The 5,186-nt window shown below is 40.1% G+C and overlaps 1 pseudogene; it reads left to right on the forward strand.

Moving 5' to 3' along the window:
- The first annotated feature begins 1,382 nt into the window (after positions 1-1,382).
- LOC133234717 (large ribosomal subunit protein eL15-like) lies at positions 1,383-4,923 on the forward strand (annotated as a pseudogene).
- Positions 4,924-5,186: the final 263 nt, after the last annotated feature.

The following is a 5,186-nucleotide window of genomic DNA, read 5'->3' on the forward strand; positions in this document are numbered from 1 at the left end:
CTTCAGTGCTCAGCCTTTTTTACACTCCAACTCTCACATCTGTATATGACTACTGGAAAAAACATAGCTTTAAGGAGTATGTCAAGGCTGTATATTGTCAACCTGTTTACTTAACTTATATGCAGAGTACATCATGAGAAATGCTGGACTGGAAGAAACACAAGCTGGGATCAAGATTGCCGGGAGAAATATCAATAACCTCAGATATGTAGATGACACCACCCTTATGGCAGAAAGTGAAGAGGAACTCAAAAGCCTCTTGATGAAAGTGAAAATGGAGAGTGAAAAAGTTGGCTTAAAGCTCAACATTCAGAAAGCGAAGATCATGGCATCTGGTCCCATCACTTCATGGGAAATAGCTGGGGAAACAGTGGAAACAGTGTCAGACTTTATTTTTCTGGGCTCCAAAATCACTACAGATGGTGACTGCAGCCATGAAATTAAAAGATGCTTACTCCTTGGAAGGAAAGTTATGACCAACCTAGATAGCATATTCAAAAGCAGAGACGTTACTTTGCCAACAAAGGTCCATCTTGTCAAGGCTATGGTTTTTCCAGTGGTCATGTATGGATGTGAGAGTTGGACTGTGAAGAAGGCTGAGCACCGAAGAATGGATGCTTTTGAACTGTGGTGTTGGAGAAGACTCTTGAGAGTCCCTTGGACTGCAAGGAGATCCAACCAGTCCATCCTAAAGGAGATCAGCCCTGGGTGTTCACTGGAAGGACTGATGCTAAAGCTGAAACTCCAATACTTTGGCCACCTCATGTGAAGAGTTGACTCATTGGAAAAGACTCTGATGCTGGGAGGGATTGGGGGAAAGAGGAGAAGGGGATGACAGAGGATGAGATGGCTGGATGGCATCACTGACTCAATGGACGTGAGTCTGAGTGAACTCCGGGAGTTGGTGATGGACAGGGAGGCCTGGCGTGCTGCGATTCATGGGGTTGCAAAGAGTTGGACACGACTGAGCGACTGATCTGATCTGATACAGACTTTGTCAGCAAAGTGAAGACTTTGCTTTTTAACACACTGTCTAGGTTTATCAGAGCTTTTCTTCTAAGGAGTAAGCATCTTTTAATTTAATGGCTACAATCACCATTTGCAGTGATTTTGGAGCCCAATGAAAGAAAATCTCTCACTGCTTCCACTTTTCTTCCTTCTATTTGCCATGAAGTGATGGGATCAGATGCCATGATCTTAGTTTTCTAATTTTTAGTTTTAAGCCAGCTTTTTAATTTTCCTCTTTCTCCCTCGTCAAGAAGCTCTTTAATTCCTCTCTACTTTCTGCCATTAGAGTGGTATCCTCTGCACATCTGAAGTTGTTGATATTTCTCCCAGCAATCTTGATTCCAGTAGAGTCATCCAGCCTGGGATTTCACGTCATGAATTCTGCATATAAGTTAAATAAGCAGAGTGAAAATATAGTCTTGTCGTACTCCGTTCTCAGTTTTGAGCCAGTCAGCTGTTCCATGTCTGGTTCTAAATGCTGCTTCTTTACTCTTTACTTCTTTACTTACCTGTCTCCCGAGAAATATTCAGGTTTCTCGGGAGACAGGTAAGGTGGTCTGGTATTCCCACCTCTTTAAGAATTTTCTACAGTTTGCTGTGATCCACTCAGTCAAAGGCTTTAGCTTAGTTAATGAAGCAGAAGTAGATGTTTTTTTTCTGAAACTCCCTTGCTTTCTCCATGATCCAGTGAATGTTGGCAATTTGATCTCGTGTTCCTCTGCCTCTTTGAAACCCAGATTATACATCTGGAATTTCTCAGTTCACATACTGCTGAAGCCTAGATTGAAGAATTTTGAGCATAATCTTACTAGCATGTGAAATGAGTGCAATTGTAAGGTAGTTTGAACATTCTTTGGCATTGCTCTTCTTTGGGATTGGAATGAAAATTGGCTTTTCCAGTCCTGTGGCCACTGTTGGGTTTTGCAAGTTTGCTGACCTATTAAGTGCAACACTTTAATAACATTGCATTTTAGGATTTTAAATAGATTTGGTGGAATTCTGTCACCTCCACTAGCTTTGTTCATAGCAATGCTTCCTAAGTCCGACTTGACTTCACACTCCAGGATGTCTGGTTCTAGGTGAATGACCATCTTGCCATCACTTCCTTATCTCTTCTGCTTCCATTAGGTCCTTACTGTTTCTGTCCTTTATTGTAGTCATCCTTGCACGAAATGTCCTCTTGGTATCTCCAATTTTATTGAAGAGATCTCTAGTCTTTCCCATCCTACTGTTTCCCTCTACTTCTTTGCATTGTTCATTTAAGACCTTATTTCTCCCTGCTCTTCTCTGGATCTCTGCATTCAGCTGAGTATGCCTTTCTCTTTCTCTCTTGCCTTTCACTTCTCTTCTTTCCTCAGCTATTCGTAAAGCCTCCTCAGACAACCACTTTGTCATCTTGTGTTTCTTTTACTTAAGGATAGTTTTGATCACTGCCTCTTATACAATGTTTTGAACCTCTGTCCATAGTTCTTCAAGAACTCTGTCTACAAAGGCTAACACCTTTAATCTATTTATCACCTCCACTGTATAATCATAAGAGATTTGACTTAGGTCATAGCTGAATGACCTAGTGGTTTTTGCTACTTTCTTCAATATCGTCCTAAATTTTACAAGAAGCTCATGATCTGAGCCACATTCAGCTCCAGGTCTTGTTTTTGCTGACTGCATAGAGCTTTTCCATCTTTGGCTACAAAGAAGTTAATCCATTTGATTAAGTTGGATTAAAAAAACCATAGCTTTGACTATATGGACCTTTGTCAGCAAAGTAATGCACATTTCTGCTGCTATACCAGATTCAGGAGGATACTCATAGTTGGCTAATTAAATGATTCTCTCTTCTGACCATTCTGGTTGCCTGTCTCAGAGACACTGGAAATTTGAAACAGCTGACTCAATGTATCATTAAGTAGTTTTCGTACACATTTTTTATAAGCTAAGACTTAAAAAAAAATTAAAACAGTACTATTATAAAACCTAGGGGAACCAATAATTTCTTACTATAATCAAACATCTTTCAGTGTCCATATGTCCTTAATTATATCATAATTTTTAGATTGGCTGGTTCAACCAAAGACATAGAGCTATGGATTTTCTCTCTTCTTTTTTTTAAAATTGTGGTAAAAATACTTAACATGAGATCTACCCTCTTAACAAATTTTAAGTGTATAATGCAATATTATTAGCTATAGGCACATGTTATGCAGCAGATATTCTAAAACTTACCCATCTTGCATAATTATGCAGCGAGCATGGATGGACCTTGAGGACATTCGGCTAAGTGACATCAGCCAGTCATAGAAGAACAAAGCCTGTGTGAGTCCACCTATATGAGGCGCAGAACACAGTCAAATATATAGAAGCAGAGCAGAATGGTGGTTGCTAGTGGCTGGGCAGAAGAAGAAATGAGAAATTGTATGATCTACTTTAGAGGTTTCTGTCCATGTATTTTTCCCTTGCAATTTATTTTTGATGAATCTGGCATTTTTTTCCTATAAGGTTTTCCATATTCTGAACTTTGTTAATTTCATCTTTTTTCTCTCATATCTGTAGTTCCTGTCCATAGGTTTTTGGATCAGAGGATGATTAGATTCTGATTCAATTACTTAGCAAAAAATATTTCATAGGTAGTAAGTACCATGTATTTTCCATTAAGAAACATAATATCTAGGTTTGTGTGTGTGTGTGTGCATGTATGTGTGTTTGTGTGATATTTTGGGTCTACCTATTTATTTTAAAACTCCCTGTCAGCTCTTACCTAGGGATAAAATTATCCCTCTGAAGAGTAAGAGCCTCTAAGATCTCATAGCTAATAACCAGGTACTTTTCCAACCAAGTAAGTGTTTGTGCCCATAACTAATTATAAAATTAGTTATGAAACTTCCCAGTAATTGAAAAGAATAATCATGTCAACGTACAAACCATGTTAATTCACTCACTGTACTCTTTTGCTAATGGTTAACGATTATAGATTAAAAATAAATAACAATGATAATGTAGAAAGTTATTTATTGAGTGCTCATTATAGTCCAGTGATTGTTCTAAGCTCTTTAGTAAATTTACATTTCCTTCCTTTTTAAGTCTGATAAAGTTTTAGCCAGGGTTTCTTCCCCTACTACTAAAGATTATAGGGTAACTACTATCAACCAGGCACAGGCCTAAGAACTGGATTTATAAAGGTTAAATCACTTACTCAAGGTCACAGACAGGATTTAAATTCTAGGCGATTCCTTCTGTCTGGCGGCAGTTATCAGGTGAGTCAGGTTGGGCACTTGCAAGTCCACCCAGGAGCTATGGAAGAAGCAGCACCCTGACGTAGCAGTGCAGTTTCTGCTTGCGGTGCAGGGCTGAGTTCTCCACCCACACGTGTCTGTCAGGGTCCCCTGAGCTCTTCATTTGCACAGGGCCCCCAGCACCACCCTGGCGACAAGGCACGCAGGCTGGCATACAAGGCCAAGAAAGGAGACGGCTTATTTTGGATTCGCGCATGATGCGGTGGCTGCAAACGCCCAGTTCCTAAGGGGGTCCCCTATGGCAAGTCTGTCCACGATGGTAACAGCCCATTCAAGTTTGGGCAGAAGCGTGCAGTTTGTTGTGGAGGAGCAAGCTGGGTGACTGTGGGGCCCTGGGTGTCCTGCATTCTTACTGTGTTGGCAAAGATTCTACCATACCAAGACTTTGAGGTTATTCTCATTGATCCCTCCCGTGAAGCTATTAGAAGAAACCCTGACAGCCAGTGGATTACCAAGCTAGTCCGCAAGCACAGGGAGATGCTAGGCTAACATCTGCAGGCAGAAGGAGCCACGGCTTTGAAAAGGGCCGCGAGTTTCACCACTCCATCGTTCGTTCCTGCTTTGCAGCTTGGAGAAGGTGCAGGATGCTTCGGCTCCACCACTACCACTGATACTGTGTAGGTAATGTTTGTAAAATTCTTACATATAAGTAATTTAGGATATTCCTGTCTACTTAAAAGTGTTTTTTTTTTTTTAATGTGTTCATTAAAACTAATCTGCAGAATCATTGAAAGCATTGTCAAATTATGAAAGCCAAAGTGCAATAATGTTTGAAGACTTTATTGTTGGTGATGTTGGTATATCTTCTTCTAATAAGGGAAATGACTTTGCTTTTGTTTGGAAATTGGTATGTCTGTGTTTAAAATGCTATTTGGTACAATAGGTGTA

Source organism: Bos javanicus, chromosome 21 (genome assembly GCF_032452875.1).
Source record: "Bos javanicus breed banteng chromosome 21, ARS-OSU_banteng_1.0, whole genome shotgun sequence".
Lineage (NCBI taxonomy): Eukaryota > Metazoa > Chordata > Mammalia > Artiodactyla > Bovidae > Bos > Bos javanicus.